Raw genomic sequence first — 19559 nt, 5'->3', positions numbered from 1 at the left:
GGATTAAGAGGGTACAGTACCGTTATCTGTCCATGATTAATTAGGGACCAGTACTATAAAATTCCATTAATATTGTTGCAGGATGAAAGGTATTGTTCCTAGGTCAGCAACATGTTTTGGCAATGTGCAATGGTCCCCTTTCTCTTGCTGAGTCTTCAACTCTCTATTCAGGAAAGGGTTCTCCTGTACGCTCACATTTGTGAAACCTGAGATATCAAAGCCATGTAAGGTTACTGTTCCCGACAACAGTTCACCTGTATTAAGATAGTGACGCTACTTTTGTACAAACCCGAATTTGTACTGAGTACTCTGTGGCCAGTCAGGCTTCAACTGAATCATTAAAAAAGGTTTATAGATCTTTAGCTAAATATCTTCATCTAAAGGTTGTCATGCCTGTTCCAGGGGTGTGGTACAAATGTATTAGTACTATGGAAAATTGTGTCAAGTTCAGAAGCCAGGTGACAAAAAATGTCCCAAATGATTTTGTCCGTTCAAAAGGTAACCAACAGAGAAATGATGGCAAGCTGTTTGCTAATCATTCAATGCCTTAACCAAAGTTAGATTCACTACCCATTTTTTTTATGATTCTCAGATAAAGAAACATAAGATGACAGGCAAAAACTTTAGAACTAGAAGGAAAATCTCTTCCAGTGCTGCTGGTCGGTCTTCTACTCTATCAATTTCTTATTCAGAATACTAACAGGACTTAATCATTCAGGAATCTGTACTTTTTCTTCATAGGCATATAAGGTTTTTTGCAACTCCAACCATGTAGTAGTACTCTAAAGATCCTTTGCCTTCAACATCAGATTTGTTCTTCCCCCATCCCCCAGGAAGCATTAAACCCCATCAGGGGCTCTGATTTCTGCCTATGGCTTCAGCATACATCATAAATCAGTATACTAGGGAGCCTCTACTCCTTAGTCAGCTGCTTGCTACAAGATTAACAATGATATGCCTGCTAGAGAAGGAAATTACTCCACAACTTTATTTGTCAGCTAGGCATAGAGTTGTTCTCAAGAAATAGTTTGCCACATTTTATCTTACTTCGAAACCTACTTGTGTCTTCAGAGAATTCTTAGCCTTATAATTTCAGGTGTTGATGTGGTTCCTCTAGTTGGGTTAGAGTTGCTTATCCTTTGCTGGCAATTGATTCCTCAATGGGATCACTTAAATGAGGCACAGACCAAAATTATACCAATTTTCGTATATCTTCAAGACTATCTACTTTGTTGGACCCTACATACTGACTTGAATGGGGATTCCCTATCCAGTTTACAAAACCTTCTCTCAACACACTCGTCCTTGTTTCACTAGGATTCCCATTGTTTGTACATCATATAGATGGGCTTAGGCAGTTCAAAGCAAGATAAGTCTTTTTATTTATTTATTTATTTATTTATTTATTTTGAAACCTTTATTACAGAATGCAAAAGATATAAAAGGATGGGCCTACAACCTTCAGGCCGGCCGCTAGCAAACAGTGAGAGCATAAAATACAGTCATTAAACACAAGCGGCAAGTGATAAAGGTCCCAGAAGTCGAGGGAAGTGTTGGCGGCCACACCGGCCGGACCCCCCAAATGACGGTTCCATTTTTTATAAGAAACCACAAACAAATCCACAAGGCAGCAAAAGTCAAAGCAGCATTATGAGCTCCCCTGGGGAGGACCCTACCGATCCACAGGAATAGGGGGGAGGGGGACAGGCCGGGACAGAAACAAAGTAGACACAATGCCAAGAACCAAGGTGACAAGCAGACTAGGGAGACTGGGCCACTGCCAAGTCAGGCGTCAGCGGCGGGGTACAAATCCCGCCACGATAGGAGTTCCAGGGGCCCCACACCTTCACCCATTTCCCAGGCTTACCTCTCGCCACATACACTACCTTCTCCCGAAACATACACCAATCCATGTTGTCCTTCCACACCGAAACCGTTGGTGACCTCTGGGAGCCCCACAATTGTGCTATGTCACGCTTGGCCACCATATATCCCAGAGTCACCCACCACGTCTGCGGCACCGTATAATCAGTCGGCTCCCACACATTTAGCAGACATCTCCTAGCCTCGGGAAACAGCGCCACATGCGTGACCGCTTGCAACACCGCATGTACACCACGCCAGAATCGCGCCACCTCCGGACATTCCCACAAAATATGGATAAAGGTCCCTAACAAACCACACCCACGCTTACACAGTCCATCCACGGCATATCCCATACGCATCAGACCCGGCCCGAAACATAGACCCTGTGGAGTATTTTGAGCTGGACGAAGCGAAGGCGGGCCGGTATGGCCACCTCTTTCGGGGAGGCCACCGCAGACACCCAGTCCTCGTCATCCAGCTCCAAGCCATCGGCGACCCATGCCTCACGAAGGCCAGTCAGCAGTCCGGAGCGATCGTTGATGAGCTTTTTATAAATCAATGAGATAGTGCCATCCGGTACATGCCCATCTAGCACTCTATCTTCCAGAGGGGAGCACTCCGGTATGGAGGCAACATCCGGGAATACAGAACACAGCGCGTGACGAACCTGTACATATCGGAAGTACTCCCTGTCCTGCAACTGGAATTCCTTCTGCAGCACATCGAACGTTTTGAATCCCCCCCTCGTCCAGAGATCGCCCACCCTGCTGATGCCTATCATGTCCCACTTCTCAAAGCCTTTCGAGGTCCACAAGCAGCCCAGTCGCTCAGATGCATACAGTGGCGTCGCCCGGGTCAACCGATCCTTCCACCCCATAGCCAAGTTTGCCGCGTGCCACACCCGTACCGCGACCCGCGTAGGGCCCGTCAAACGTGCGTCGAGCGATGTAGAGTAAAGCGCACGATTATAGTCACCACCCGGCAGTAACAGTTTGTCCATTTCAAAAGCCGGGTTAAGGGCGGGCCCATAAAGGCCGTGGTTTATCGCAGCCAGCTGGGAGGCCCAGTAATAACGTTTGATGTCTGGGAGGGCGACCCCCCCGTCATACCACGGGAGCGTCAGCTTCGCGAGGGCGATACGCGGCCTCCCATCCCAAAACAGGTGGCGCTGCAGACCCTCCACCTCCCGAAAGTAGCGCGCCGGGACGACGTCCATCGTGTTTTGTAAAGCGTATAAGAAACGTGGCAACGACATCATCTTAAACAGTGCCGCACGGCCGAGCGGCGAGAGCGGCAAGCGCCTCCAACGCGCCACATCCTCCTTCAAGCGCTGGAGGGGGAGGGGGGGGTAAGTTCTGTTTATATCGGGCCGCAGCGTCCAGGGTAATAAAGATACCCAGATACTTAAATCCCTGCGGAGCAACCTGGATAGGACAACCCCGCGGAAGGATAGGAGCCTCCCCAGAGAGGACATACACACAGGATTTAGCCCAGTTAATAACTAAGCCGGAGTTGCGGCCGAATGAACGCAACACATCCACTAAAACAATCAGTGATTTGCGCGGGGAAGCAAGGTACAAAAGAATATCGTCCGCGTAAAGGGATGCGCGATCCTCATACTCGGGGGTCCATCGGAGACCACGAATCGAAGGGTGCCACCGCAGCCACTCCGCCAGGGGCTCCAAGGCAAGCGCAAAAAGGAGCGGCGACAGCGGGCAGCCCTGCCGCGTGCCCCTGCCCAGCTCAAACGGCGCCGATACTCTACCATTCACCGCCACCTGCGCCAGCGGTCCGGAATACAACAGTTTCACCCAGCCAATGAATCCCGGGCCAAACCCAAACTTAGCCAGCGTCGCCCAAATATATGGCCACTCAAGCGTGTCGAACGCCATAGTGGCGTCCAAGGACGCCAAAATGGCTGGTTCTCGTATGAACGGGACCCTCGCGAGCACCCCGTGCAGACGCCGCAAGTTAAGCGCGGTGTTGCGATGAGGGATAAAGCCGGACTGGTCCTGGTGGATCAGATCGCACACCACGCCAACCAGCTGATTAGCCAGCACCTTGGCGAGAATTTTCGGCTCCGCATTCAACAGCGAAATGGGCCTGTAAGACGTGACCCGATCCCGCGGCCTCCCCTCCTTATGAATAACCACAATAGTGGCAAGACGCTGGTCCAGCGGGAGGGAACCCGCCGACCGGGCCGCGAGGAACATAGCGCGGAGATGCTGAGCCAGCGTATCCGGTCGTAATTTGTACAATTCAATGGGAAGGCCATTAGGACCCATGGCCTTGCCAGAGGCGACCGAACGTATGGCGAGGGCAATCTCCTCAGACGTCGGGGCCGCGTCCAACGACAATTTATCCTCCTCCGAAAGGGAAGGCAGCGCAATGTCTTTAAGCAGGTCATGGGAATCCTCTTCCGAGCGGGAAGATACCGGGGAATACACCCCACGGAAATACTCAGCGAAACATTCAACAATTTCCTCCGGCTCAGTGACACACACACCATCCAGTCTCTCAATCGACGGGACAACTCGACTCGCTCTCTCCTTTTTATCCAGCCACGCGATCAATTTACCAGCCTTATCACCCACATCATACAGTCGCCCCTGTTGCTCTCTACTCAGGCCCCTGGCTGCCTCAGTGACTAGGGCCTTGTAGTCCGCCTGTTTGAGTCGGAGAGCATGCAGTTTATCATCCGTTACCCCACACTCCAGATCACCCTCCAACTCAGTTATCTCAGATTCGATACGGGTCACCTCCTCCCGCTCGCGCCTCCGGGAATGGGAAATGAGGGACAGGGCCTCCCCCCGGAGTACCGTCTTAAACGCCTCCCACAAAGAAACCGCAGACGACACAGACCCCACATTGTCTTCAAAATATCGCTCAAGAGATTTAACCGAATCAGCGCGAATTGTGGGGTCACGCAGGTACCAGGAATTAATCGGGACCACCCTCCCCTCCCCCCTCGGGACAATGTCGAAGTACAACAGGAGCGGGGAGTGATCTGAAATACCCCGAGCCAGATGTCGTACCTCCCCGACCCTCCCTGCCTGTGCTGCTGGCATCAGAACATAATCAAGCCTCGAAAGACTACCATGAGCCCCGGAATGAAAGGTGTATTGTATCTGCGTAGGGTGTTTCAGCCGCCAACAATCCACCAGCCCCAGGGTATCCAAGAGGCCAGATAACCAAGCTTGGGCACGGGGGAGATCCCTGGGAGGGTGACGATCCTCAGTTCCGGAAATTACAGCGTTAAAATCCCCCCCCAACCACTAGAATCCCCTCCGGCAGGCCAAGAAGAAGGCGCCCCAAATCAGCAAAAGTAGTTGTCTGCATCCCTGGCGGGACATAAACAGAAACCAAAACAATCACTTTACCCTCCAATCTACCCACCAGAGCCGTATATCGTCCCCTATCATCATGGAGCACCTCATCAACCTCCAACGGGAGCGAGGTTTTAACCATAATGCCCACACCCCTCGAACCAGATGTGAAGCCCGAGTGGGCTGCAAGGCGATAGCCCCGTCTGTTCATGGCCCGAAAGGAGTTTCCAATGAGGTGTGTTTCCTGCAGAAATACTATATCGGGTGAAATTCGTTTTAAGAACTGCAGGACCACTCCCCGTTTTATCCTGTCCCCCAGTCCATTGACATTCCAGGACAAAAGGCTCAGTCCCCTACCCCCCATCATAGCCAAAACCGATCAATCTCCCCACAGAGAGCACTTTAGCGATAGCACAACAATACTTCTGCCTTGTGGTACAAATAAACAATACCCAACCCCAACCCAACATCCCAAACAAAACTCCCCCCCTCCCTGCACCCCTGCATGAGCCCAAATAGCCCCCCAACTTGCAGTGTGCCTGTCGCCCCTGTGTAAACTAAACTACAAAGACCCCCTAGAGGAGGAAAGAGAACCCCCTCGAGACACAGCACCACCTCCAACGGAGGGGAAACAAGACACAACAGTCAAGAAACCCTAAGCCTGGCCGAAAGGTGGCATCATCAGGAATGAGCCCCAGTGTCAATACCTCATACCCGGTCCGGTGGGCACTCTCCTCCCGCCGCCCCCATCCCATCCCGATCATGTCCCCCAGACAAAGTGTCCAACCAGTCCCCGGCCACCTCGGGACGGTCAAAAAAGTGAGTGCGACCATCAGCCTCCACACGCAGCCTGGCCGGGAAAAGCATGGCGTATTTTAAGTTCATGTCTCGAAGCCGCCGCTTAACGCCCATGAAACTCAGTCTCTGCTTCTGGACCGCCTGCGTGAAATCAGGATAAAAGTTCACCTCCATGTTCTCCAGCTTAAGCGGCCCTTGCAGTCTGGAAGCTTGCAAAATCGCATCCCTATCCCGAAAGTTGAAGATACGGGCAATAAGAGGCCGCGGAGGAGCTCCGACCTTCGGTCTGCCGCCAGGAACTCTATGGGCCCTCTCCACCGCGAATAATTTACTCAGTCCTCGAGGCTGGAGATGGGTAGAAATCAGGTCCTCCACAAAGAGATCCGCCGCCGAGTCCTCCCGTCCCTCGGGCACTCCGATCATGCGAATGTTATTCCTCCGGGCCCTGCTCTCGGAGTCCTCCAGGCGCCGATCCGTGACCGCACTTGCCTGCCGGAGCCGGCGCACCTCCGTCTGAAGGGCCGCGACCTCAGTCGTGAGGCCCGACGCGGTATGGGCCTAGGAGTCAACCCGGTCATTTGTCTTAGATAGATCTGCTCTAACAAGGTTGACATCGATGAGGACCGCATCGAGTTTGTGCGCCAAGGTGTCGAATTGTTGGCCTACTGAGGTCTTCTTCTCAGCAATGGCGCCCATGACGTCCTGCAAAGTCAGATCCGTAGGCAAATCCGGGGCATCCGGGGGACACTCGGAAGACCTGTGCGATCCGCCGGGAGACCCCTTCGGGAGGGTGTAGCGATCCATAATGTTGACTTGAGGTGCAATGCCACGCCGGGTCGATTTGACCTTCAGCCGATCTCCATCCTGCTTCGTGGCCATCGTCGCGTATCTCGCACCCCCGCCAGTCACGCAGTGGAGAGCAAGCAATCAAGGCCGTGAGCCCCGGGGGTCACCTCAGGAAGGCGGAGCGGGTCCCCGCAGGCAGGCAGGCAGGGTCCCCCAGCGAGGCCACCACCACACAAAGAAGCGCCGTAGTCCCACTCGCGATGACGGCAAGGGGACTCAAAAGCGAAAGTGAAAGTGTGGGGATAGCGACTCGCCAGGCCCGGCCCGCCGTTGTTATTCACTTCGCCACTGGGTCACCCCCAAACTCGAGTCCGGGGTCAGGAGAGAAGAAGGCCGCAAACTTCAGTCGATGCTCACCCCGGCCCCCGGGGTCCGATTCAAAAACGGAAAACGGGTACCACCTCGGCTCAGGTTCACCGACACAGTCCCCTCAACCGATTCAGGATGAAGACAGGATAAACGTAGGAGGTTGCGGAGGTCCTCGGGAGCCTCGCACCTACGCGGCCATCTTGGTTGCGCGCTAGGCTCCTCCCCAAGATAAGTCTTTTAAATCTTTCCATTATTTCCTAGAGTGGAAAATGTCTACATTTCAGGACAGGTGACACCTTTGCCTAAATAGTCTGGAGGAACCTAGTCTCGCCACTCTTGCCAGCGCAGGTTGTGACCTCTTCAAAAAACATTTCGTCTGTGATGCGCCTTCTTGCATTAATACAGCATAGCAGTTAATGCTCTTAAGAGGCATCAACATGTTTGTACCAGAGTAAGATTAATAACAAAATAACCGTAGTTGACTTTTAGACTGAGACCTTTGAAATAGAACTTTTTGTAGTCAAAGCAACATTAGGTATTCAGAGATTAATTTCTTTTGTTAGCGTGGGAATGGTTCCTGTGATTCTCTCCTGTTAGCGTGGCTTGCCTATTTTCCAGTTACCATCTTTCACAACTTTCTTTGGATGTTTGAGGTCGTTCATAAGGTCCTCAGTCTTTTTTGTAGCCTGCCAGTTCTAATTTTTGGGATTCCTGCTATAGTCTGAAACAATTTTCAGAGTTTCCCACACTTCCATATCCTATAGTAGTGGCTTAGTATGTTATGTTAACTGAAGTTTATATAGCGCGTAATCACTAGCAGGTCTCTTAGCGCTTTGAGAAGACCAAAGTCCACCAGCAATCGCCAATAAGCACTTGGCGGATGATTTAGACTGTGCCCAGAGCCTCCCTAAAAAGAAGAGTCTTGAGTTGCTTCCTAAAAGGAAGAAGTGCGGATTCTTTACAAAAGTTCTCAGGCTGTAGAGTCCAAAGTTGGGAATTAAGACAGAGAAAGCTCTGCCACCTTTGGATGTGGTTTTGACCCGTGAGTAGACCAAGAGGCCTGCCTGGGACCACCGTGTAGGTGCACTCTTTGTAGGTGGGAAAATGGATGTTTATTTATTAAGATGACCAGAAGATACAGGACCCTGCTAGTGTTATCAGCAACCACCCATCCGCCTCTGTCACTTCTAAACATAACCTTCTTATACAGAATTCTTGCACTACATTCTACTTTTAAAGTAGCATAACTGATTACACACAATACAACACATTGTTCCTTTATAACAATAGAAAGATATATGCAATATCATATAACTACTGAGAATGTGTCCAGTCAAAATATCCAACTCAGTGAACATAATCTTTTAACCATATATAAGATTTTCTTTCTCTTTGAGGATATAATATTTTGACTTCTTCACCGATAATCCTAACATCAACACTGGGAAAGTTGGAGGAGGAGCCTAGCGCGCATCCAAGATGGTCGCGTGAGCACAGGGCTCCCCGGACCCTTTCTGCTCCTCGGAATTTATCCTGAGAATATCCTGACGTGGCTTATGGAATCTGGGAGATAAGGACCAGCTGAGCATATATCTCTTTTCAAAAATCAAATCGGACCTGGGAATCCTGAGTTGTCGTCGTCGGAACTTTTGGGACCCACCCGACGGAGGCGACCGGGGTGAAGGTGACCCGAGGGGCCGGGCTGCAATTGAACAACAGCGGCTTCAGCGCGGTGCCAGCTGCCGATACACCACTTTCGGTTTCGGTTTTGGACTTCAGGAGACCGGCGGGCGGGTGCGCTCGGGGTGGCGAGGTGCTTCCTGGGCCTCTGCACGAGGTTTTCTTTCGCCTGCCACTAGAGTGCCTATCGCCTCGGACCCCCTATACCGACATTTTGTGGTCTTCTTGCTGGTGCCCTTACACCTCTTGATTGGAGGTCCCCTTGAGTGACCGTGTTCACATGGGGGGCAAAGGGGGTCCCGAGGGGCGCAAGACCAAGGCTTCCCTTCGCGGGGGAGCAGTCCAGAGCAATAACATGGACCGCTACACCCAGGGCAGGGGGTCCTCTGGCGCTGCTGGCCTCCCCTCGGATACTGCGGGGGGAGGCACGGCCGTCTCTACGGAACTATCCCTGCAGGACATTATGGGCGCCATTGATGGCATTAGGGAAACCATCGCGACGCAATATGAGGCCCTGGCCCGTAAGATTGACACTGTCGCGATTGATGTCACCCTGATCCGGGCCGACCTCTCCAAAACTAACGAGAGGGTCCAGGCTCTCGATACGCGGACCTCCACCCTCGGTGCGGAGGTGTCGGATCTGCGGGCCGCGCTTGGAGACATCAGGGTGGTCAACGATCATATGGCCCGGCGGCTTGAGGACTTCGAGGGACGGGCCCGACGCAACAACATCCGCGTCATAGGTGTACCGGAGTCCTCCGACGGCCGCCCGGTTGACCTCGTGGTCGAGGAACTCATCCTGAAACAGTTGTCCCCGGCTGGCCTAAGTAAGTTCTTTGCCGTGGAGCGGGCCCATCGAGTTCCGGGCGGTCGGCCACGGCCGGGGGCCCCCCCGAGGCCTATCGTGGCCAAACTGTTCCACTACAGGGACCGCGACGCTATTCTGCAGGCCTCACGGACCCACGGCCCGGTTCGTCATGAGAACTCGACCATCAATTTTTATCCGGACTTCACGCAACTGGTCCAGAAGCAGCGAATGGGATTCCAAGGGGTGAAGCGTCGTCTCCGCGAGCTGGGCCTAAAGTATTCGATGCTCTACCCTGCAAAACTCCGAGTGGAACATGGGGATCGTACAGCCTTTTTTGACTCTCCTGTGGCCACAAGTGACTGGCTGGACTCTCTGCCGGACGGAGGTGGCCGTCCCGGACCCTCTGAGGGCACCGCGGGTGACGGGTCCCCTTTAGAATGACTTTTGGTCCTTGATTTTGCCGTTTTGCACTGCACAGTTGGCTCTTATTTCATTTGTATATTGTGTTTTACCAGGACCAGTGAGGGGGGCGGGCGGGGACGGGTCCCTTACCTCCTCTGGGGTCTTTTCGTAGAATGGGGTTAGTGGGGCGACAGGCACACTGCAAGTTGGGGGGGTTTTTTGGCCCGCAGGGGTGCAGGGTGGGGGGAGTTGGTCTTGGGGTGGGGTTGGGGGGGAGGAGGGGTTGTTTTGCTGTGTGTTTTTTGTTTACAGGGCGAGGTACTGATTTTTGTCCACATCTGGGAACTGTGCTGCAGGCTGGGGGACCCTTGATCTATTGGGGGAGATGGAGGGGGACGGGTTGAGGCTTATGTCATGGAACGTCAATGGGTTGGGGGACCGTATCAAGCGGGGTGTAGTACTGCAATATTTGCGTCGTCTGACTCCTGATGTGGTGTTTCTCCAGGAGACACATCTGGTTGGCAATGTTTGTCACGCAATGAACAGGGGGGGATACCGCCTCGTGGCCCATTCTGGTTTCACATCTGGTTCCAGGGGGGTGGGCATTCTCCTGCGAACCTCACTTCCGGTGGAGATCACTAAGATAGTCTCGGATGACAGAGGACGCTATGTGTGTTTGATTGGGAGGTGGGAGGGGCAGCCCCTTACCCTGGTTTCAGTTTACGTCCCCCCGGGCCTCCAGAACTCCACCTTCACTGACTTGGGTCGAATGCTGCTTGACCTTCCGGACAGCCTCCTGCTCATGGGCGGGGACTTTAATTCTGTGGTTTCGGGTGAACTGGATCGTCACCCACCGAGGACCCTCCCCGCTGCCCAGGCATTGCTGGGTGGGATGCTGGAGACCTTCGGCCTGGTGGATAGTTGGAGATTGATGCATCCGACCCAATGTCAATTCACCTTTCACTCGGGGGCGCATGGGAGTCTCTCTAGGCTAGACTACTTCCTTATGCCCGCGGCGCAGACTGGTCGGATTCGAGAGGTCAGGCACCTGGCGCGGGGTATCTCCGACCATTCTCCGCTGTGGCTTCTTTTTGACACCGGGTCGCGGTCTGCTGGGCGGATCGCTCCCATTAACCCATGGTACCTGCGAGACCCTACGACTCGTGACAGCCTGGTTAAGGCTATGGACCAATACTTCCTTGATAACGAGGGGTCGTGTCGTCTGCAATGTCCCTGTGGGAAGCCTTTAAAACCGTGATCCGCGGACACGCCCTCTCCCAGATAGTGGTGGCTAAGAGGGTCAAGAGTGAGGCAGTGGTGAGGCTGGAGACTGACATCTCGGGGCTGGAGTCGGCCTTGGAGGCGAATGTCACTCCGGACGGGCTCCATGCCCTCAGCCTGAAACAGTTTGAATATAGGTCCCTGGTCACTGACGCGGCCAAAACTATGTATAGGGAGCAGCAGGGTCGACTGTACGACGCCGGGGACAAGGCGGGAAAGTTGATCGCGTGGCTGGACAGGAAGGAGAGAGTGAATCGTGTGGTCCCGGAGTTGCGTGCTGCGGATGGTGTGTGTGTGACTGAGCCGGATGAGATTGTGGAATGTTTCGCCGACCACCTCCGGGCTGTGTACTCCCCAGTGACTGACAGGGATGAGGACGACTCTCGCCTTCTACTGAGGGATATCGCCTTGCCCGGCCTGTCCGTTGAGGACCGTGAGCGGCTGGACGCCCCCTTGTCGGCGGATGAAATAGCGACCGCGATCCGCTCCCTTCGCTCGGGCAAGGCTATGGGTCCCAACGGTCTGCCCATTGAGCTATATAAATTGCGCCCTGACAAGCTTGCGCCCTTCCTCAGTCGCATGTTCCGTGAGTCTCTGGCGGCGGGTTCCCTTCCGGCCGACCAGCGTTTGGCCACGATAGTCGTGATCCCCAAGGAGGGCAAGCCGCGAGACCGCTGTACTTCTTACCGGCCTATTTCACTGCTAAATGCAGAGCCTAAGATCCTGGCGAAAGTCCTTGCCAATCGTCTGTTGAGCGTCGTGTGCGATCTTATTCATCCGGACCAATGCGGCTTCATCCCGCATCGTAACACCGCTCTTAACTTGCGGCGTCTTCACGGCGCCCTTGCCAGGGCGGAGCTCCTCTCCGAACCGGCCGTGCTGGTTTCTTTGGATGCCACGATGGCTTTTGACACCATCGAGTGGCCATTCCTCTGGGCTGTCTTGGCTAAATTTGGCTTTGGGGAAGGATTTATTGGCTGGGTGAAGCTTCTCTACACGGGACCCATGGCTCAGGTGGTGGTGAATGGGCGGGTCTCTCGGCCCTTTGCCCTCGGCAGGGGCACGAGGCAGGGATGCCCGTTGTCCCCTTTGCTCTTTGCTCTCGCCCTGGAGCCACTCGCCGCTTGGCTCCGCTGGGAGCCCTCGCTTAGAGGGATCCGGGGGGCCCCGGGCTTCGAAGATCGGGTCTCGCTGTATGCGGACGATATTCTCCTGTATCTCACCTCACCGCGGCAGTCGCTCAACGTCCTCTTTGACGTTCTGACTTCCTTTGGGAACAATTCGGGTCTCACGATCAACTGGTCTAAATCCTGCGTCTATCCGATCTCCGGTGGTCCTCCTCTCCTGCCGCCTCGGCTTCCGATCCAAGTATCTTTGAGCGGCTTTAAGTACCTGGGGATATACGTTTCGCTGGACCCGGTGGCTCGCTATGAGCAGAATCTCCTGCGTCCACTTCGGCGATTGCGGGAGGACACGGCCCGGTGGTGCAGGCTGCCCCTGTCCCCGCTGGGTCGGGCCGCGCTGTTCAAAATGATGTCCCTTCCCAGGTTCCTCTATGCACTCCAGAACTCCTTCGACGTCATCCCAGTGGCCTACTTTCGGGAGGTGGAGAGCCTGCAGAGGAGACTGGTGTGGGACGGGCGGGCGCGTATTGCTCTTGCTAAGCTTACTCTCCCCTGGTACGACGGGGGCATCGCGCTTCCCGACATTCGCAGGTATTATTGGGCCGCGCAGCTTTCGGCCATTAATCATGCCACGTATGCGCCTGGCCTGAATCCGGCGTATGAGATGGACAAGTTCCTGCTTCCCGGCGGGAACTATAATAGGGCACTTTACTCCCGCTCGGCTGGCCGGACCCTTACGGGTCCTACTAAGATTGCGGTGCGGACCTGGAGGGCTGCCACTGCGGCCACGGGCTGGAGTGAGCGACTGACATGTGCTACTCCTTTGTTCGCCTCCGATCGCCTGGGCAGCCTCTGGACTACGAAGGGGTTTGACCAGTGGGACACGATTGGTATCAGCAAAGTGGGAGATCTGTGGCATAAGGGCGCGGTTAAGACTTTCGCGGTGCTTCAGGCCGAATATGAGCTTACGGACAGGGAGTTCTTCCGCTATGCCCAGGTTCGACACGCCCTGCTCTCGGTCTTTGGGGAAGGGACCAAGATCCCGGTTTCCTCGCCCCTCGAGGACCGCATACTGGACGGACATGTCCCTGACAGTACTATTTCTTTAATCTATAAAAAACTGATCAATCATCGGGCTGACCTCTTTGTGCGCCTTCGGGGGGCTTGGACGGGGGATGGGGTGGAATTGGACGACGAGGACTGGCAGTCTGCACTGTCGTCCCCCAAGGAGGTCGCCATTCCAGCCCGTCTCCGGTTGGTACAGCTTAAGATTCTTCACCGGGTGTATGTGACGGGTCCTCGCCTGGTCTTGATGGGATTTTCCAACGACGGGCTCTGTAAGCGGGGTTGTGGGCTCAGCGCCACCTTTCTCCATATCCTGTGGGAGTGCCGCGAGGTGGCGGACTACTGGCGCCGGGTCCATACGGTTATGGGACAGGTCACTGGGGTTGTGCTGCTGCCGGAGGTGCGTCGCTGTGTCCTGAATGTGTGGGAGCCCAATGATTACAGCGCGGCTCAGACTCGGTGGGCGGCCCTGGGGAACATGATTGCCAAGAGAGATATAGCGCAGCTTTGGGGTGCCCAGCGGCCGCCCACCGTGTCAGTATGGAAGGAGAATATGGACTGGTGTATGTTCAGGGAGAAGACTGTGTATGTGGCCCGTGGTAAGCCGGGGGCATGGGGCAGAATCTGGGGGCAATGGAATGCGTATCGCGGGGGTATCTGTACGCCCCCCCCGGTGGACACCGATATCGCCATGTCCCCCTGACCCTTGACGGTTCCTGGCACCTTTTGGAATGACTACATATGGACGTTCATTTCCCTTGGCCCCCCCCCCCCGTCCCCAGCCTCCCGGTACTCCTTCCTTTTGCAGGCTGCTTAATGGTCTGAACTGGAGTTCCCCGGAGGAAGCCTGATCAGCGCTGTTTGTCTTTATGCCTCGCCTTTTGTTTTTCTTTTAGTTTTTGTGTCTGTTGGACTTAAGTCTCCTGTTCCTTTAGAACTATCCGGAGCCACTACGGGGCCGAGCCCCGGGAACCGACTGCAGCCTTGATAAATGTATATTTCATTCTGTACTTAGCGGCCGGCCCTGGTGGTTGTAGGCCCGTGCTTGTAATCGAATTATTGTTCAATAAAATAAAAAAAAAAAAAAAAAAAAAAAACACTGGGAAAGTTAACATTATTATAACTGACATTGATACTGTGATCATGAACAAGCTTTTTTACATACCATTTCTCCCCACCATCCAGCATCACAGTATTACCACAACCATAATGATCCTTTTCGGATCAGAAATTTTAGATTCACCTTTTCTCAAATGAATACCCAGCTTCATATGTATCCAATCTCCTACCTCGAATTGGTACATCTTTCTCTTTCGTTTGCTATTATGACTGCTCGCAAGTAGTCTGTTTAGCTTTCACTCTTTTACTCACTGCTTCATCTTTATATCTCTTCTTCATCTCCTTCCTCATCTACCAAGTACAAGCAATTGTTGCAGGTTCTCTCCCACATAGAGGCATAAAAAGTGACTCACTTATAAGTCAACGAGTCATATATCTGTAATTCCATAGCATGTTTCTTAGCTTCTGTTTCCAGTTCAAATTACTTCTAGTGGCCAATTACAAACACGCTACCAACACTCTGTTAAATATCTCAGCCAATTAATTTTCCCTTGGATGATATAACACAATCTTATGATGTTGTATATCTTGAAATCTGAACTATTCAGACATTTTTTCTGAAACAAACCGAGGACCAATAGCCATAACAATTTCCTAAGAAAGTCCTTCTCTCGTAAACACATCTCTACAAAAACATTATCAAATTATCAGTTTTTACCTAATTCACCATGATCATAGCAAATTTACGTCTTCAGGCACCTGGATTGAAAGGACCGCAAATTTACATACCCAATTTTTTCTATAGACTCTCTGCATATTTAAATGGCACTAGAGGAGATTCTCTAACAACACAAGATATGTCACTAATCATGCAGTTATAATTTCTTACATACTTTTTCTATGTCCATAAACCTGTTTGGGCAACAAAGTGTCATATATACCTTACGTTTAATGGATGACATGTTGCCATGTCCCTCATGCAACTTTTCAATCAACCTTTCACGAATGGACTCTGGTACCACTAGTCTCTCACCTCTGTACAAGATCTCATTTACTACTGACAATTCTGACCCAACCAATTTATACTTTACAAGTAATTCATTACTGGCCCATCCTGTCATCCAACATCTTGCCAAATGTTGTTTTACCTTCAGCAGACCTTAATCATTACAGAAAGCCACCCTCCATTCATCTGCAGTAATTGCACTGCCAAAAGGCATATCAATATTAGCTTCTACCCGTGATAGATAATCAGCCTTGATATTTCTCATTTCTGGTACATTCTTCATCTCAAATATTCGTGCAGTCTAAATATACACTTTGCTATAAAAAAATTAAAAAAAAGGAGTGGCCTTAGTTCCACCTTTAGTTGTGAAAACATCTACCAGTGGCTTGTGGTCAGTTCGTAGTTAACTTGTTCCTCATAAATAGGTCCTAAAATGTTGTGTCCCACTAACAGCATGTTCATGCCTGTTTTGCAATCACTGAATACCTACTCTCAGCACCTTTCAATGTTCTTGATGCAAATGCTGACTGGTTCTTGTCCCTCATGCAGTTGCATCAAAACCACACCTAGACCATATGCACTCTAATCCATTACAAAAAATGCTTTATATTCCGGAATATATATTATTAATATAGGAGCTTCAACTATACTTTTCTTGACACAAGTAAACAATCTCTCATTCATCATTCCACAATCCTCTTTCTCCCTTTTTTACGAGTAATCTCATTAGTTTAGTAATATCAGCAAAATGATTCACAAACATAGCATAATATTCTGCCAAACCCCAAAATGAATTCAATTGCTCCTTATTAACTGGGTTAGGCTCACACTCCATGACCAGTCAATAGTTTTAGTTTGGTCGTCCTCATTGTCAGTGAAGGAACAGTCCTTGTAGATGTGAAAATATATATTTAGTTATTAAGGGGACAAGAAGATACAATAAACGTTAAGAATTTCCCACCTTGTGTAGCATCATATGATTTGCGTGTATTAATGTATGCAGATGATGTGATTTTATTTGATCTTACCCCAATTGGCCATCAGCGCAATTTGAATGCTGTATATGCGTATGCAGAGAAATGTTTTTTGTTTTTTTTATTAACATTATCAAAACTGAAGTTTTGGCTTATAGGGGAAGAAAACACTGTTGTACCTTGTCCTGGAACTTAGGTGGCACATCCGTAGAAATGGTAAAATCTTACACATAACTAGGAAGAGTTCTGTCAGTGTTTAGACCAAAAAAACTAACTCTTTGCATTTAGGGAGCAAGGCCTCTGAATTTTGTAGTGTTTTAAAGAAATTTCACAAATCTTCAGGAAGAAGACATTTTAAATATTTACCAGAAATATATAGAGTAAAGATCCATCCGACTCTTACATATGCACTTTAATCAACTCCTGTTAGTAGATGTTCATTTTTGAATCTACATTAAGGGAAGATCCTCCATAAGCTATCCACAGTAAGCCAGACAATTCCTGTTCAGGCATTGTGATTAGAATTTGTACTCACTAGTTCTCTTGCAATTTTATTAGCAAATGTAGTTTGTAGGGCCTATAGCTGACTCAATGCAGCAGAAGAAACCCTCAGAGATTTATTGATTCAGGAAACATTTGTAACATACAAGAAGGATTATTTATTTATTGAAAACCTTAAATTGACCTTGAAAAACTGAAATGCAGAATAGAATATTTGCAAGTATGGACCCCTGCACAGTTCAGTGCTCTAGCTACATGTATATCTGGACTCCTGGTACTGGTTTTGGTCATGGGCGAACAGGGATCATGCACGTTGGTCTACGCCTGTCTCATGGTAATGCGGTCTTATTAGACCAGTAGGGGTGCACCAAGCACTTCCCTCATATTGGGAGAGGGCTTCTGTCCCTGCCAGGAATTAAGTGACACAAGTCGGTTGGTGGAAGCATACCCATTTTGTGTTTATTAAGAACCAGTAGTGTAACAAGCCTTTATTTCCTGTATCACTAGAGTGGTGTCTACCGGCCCACACATGTAAAGTTGTACTGCTGTGTTTTTACCTCACCCTTAGCCTACGTGGTGACTGTGTGTAGCATTTGCCAGCAGATTATATGTGCGTGTATGTGATGGAATGTTTGTGTGCCTGTTCATGGTTTATAGCATGGAAGCCTGTAAGTTCCTTTTTGGAAGCCCAGGTTCTGGAAAGTTTAGAGTAGCTGAGGCTGCAACTTCCAGACAGGATATGTGGATTGTAGAAATTCCTGGGGCCTAGGATGGGAATACACATCCTGCAGGAAGAGGAGCAATGCATCCTCTATGCACAACAAAGGTCTCTTAGACTCCAGTAAGATTCTACTGGTCAGTGGGTCGTGGTCTCATTGTAAAGCGAGGTGGTGGGACTGAAATGGTTGACACTGACTGCACAGGGAATCATGATAGAGGGTGTAGTCTTATGTCTATGAACCTTTCTGATGCATATTTCAGTAGAGGCTGACAGCCAGATGTGATCCTTGGGTTACACATTTGGCCTCTGTGGTAGACTGTCTCTTTGGCAAAGGGCAGGGCAGGGGAGAGGGTACTTCAAAGTAGTCAACACCCACAACAGGAATATCAAACGACCAGACATTAAATCTCATCAATGTCTGGATTTGACCTATAAAGGTGGGAGCCGCATGAGGCCCACAAGTTGTTAACAACACGGTTTAATTGTAGAGTAGATCGCCAAGATTTCTAGCTGTTGGAGCCGAGATCAGGGGTCATGGTCTTTTAGTCTCTCTGCTGCATGAGGGGCCATCGCCTAGGAAATCATGTCAACTTGCCCTGAGCCTTTAGAACTAGCCCTCTTACTGCCTGCCAAGACCAGCAGACCCTGTGAGGAGCAGGAGAGCTCCTGGAGGGAGCTAGGTCCAGCAGGGATCCTGCTGAGTGAATGCCGGTGAGTGAAGTGTGAGACACCTGGTCTGGTGGGACCGTTGCGAGAGAGTGGGCTGCCCACCCATTCTTGCAAAGTAGGCAGCCCTGTGTGCCAGGTGGGGGCTAGTGTGAAACTAGGGCCGCCACCCTTTTGCAGCGAAGTCAGCGACCCCTGGGTGCCAGGAGGAGGCCAATGTGAGACATCGGCTGTCGCCATCGTGCATGCGAAGTTGGTGACCCCGGGTGCCAGGAGGGGAACACCTGGAAGATAGGGCTGTCCCCCTGGATCTTTGTACCATGGCTGCTGTTAAGAACACTTAGTTATTTCTGAAAGAGCCTTGGAGAGGACATCCAAAATAGACTCAGACCATCCATAGACTGAGGAGGCCAGAAGCGTCCTTGGAAAAAGATTGCAAGATGTCACCAACACTCACCATTGGGAGACCACTGCTTGTAAAGATGTGTCCCTGTCCTTCCATACTGGCAGCTGGAATTGGTTTGGGTAAGACTGTTCAAAGCCTTCAGGCCAGCCTGGGACTTGCACGAAAGTAGCACGTAGTGCTGCTAAAGTTGACTCTTAAGGCCAAATTTAAACTTTGTTGCATGGGAACTAAACTGGGCCACATCTAAAAGTCGCCGTTAATATTGAATGTGGAATAATCAGCCGCACTAGAAGGAACCACGCATCTGAGATACCGCCCAGGACGACCTTAAGAGACTGTGGATATTATTTAGTGTGTTGCCTCCATACTTTGTGTGCTTCTATCAAAATAATATTTTTCATAAGAGCAAGTACTTGACTGAACTGCTTAATGTGATTACTGTTTTTTCTTGGAATCTTGCGTCTGTGTATGACTCACTTCTACCTTCCCCTTTGACTGGTTGATCTGCACTATCACTGTTGGCTATTTGCTGAAAGGGTTATTACTTGAATCAGTTACTCAGTAACTATAGTAGGTTGGACTCTGGGACAGCAGTAGTGAAAGGCCACAACCCCTATGTTTGAGCCCCGTAACCCCTGCTTGCCCTGTTTCCCTCTGAAAGGGGTAGTACTTGCCCTTAATTAGCCATGACCCTGCTCCAGTTGTAACAGTCCAACACGAT

The 19559-nt window shown here is 50.9% G+C and overlaps 1 protein-coding gene across 8 annotated transcripts in view; it reads left to right on the top strand.

Annotated features, from left to right (window-relative positions):
- Positions 1-19559, top strand: part of TMEM94 (transmembrane protein 94) — an 805258-nt gene that overhangs the window by 208722 nt on the left and 576977 nt on the right. The gene's annotated exons all lie outside the window — the stretch shown is intronic.

The sequence above is a fragment of the Triturus cristatus genome, chromosome 7, assembly GCF_964204655.1.
Source record: "Triturus cristatus chromosome 7, aTriCri1.1, whole genome shotgun sequence".
Lineage (NCBI taxonomy): Eukaryota > Metazoa > Chordata > Amphibia > Caudata > Salamandridae > Triturus > Triturus cristatus.
Note: the sequence above shows the minus strand (reverse complement) of the source record. Positions and strands in the feature narration are given on the sequence as shown.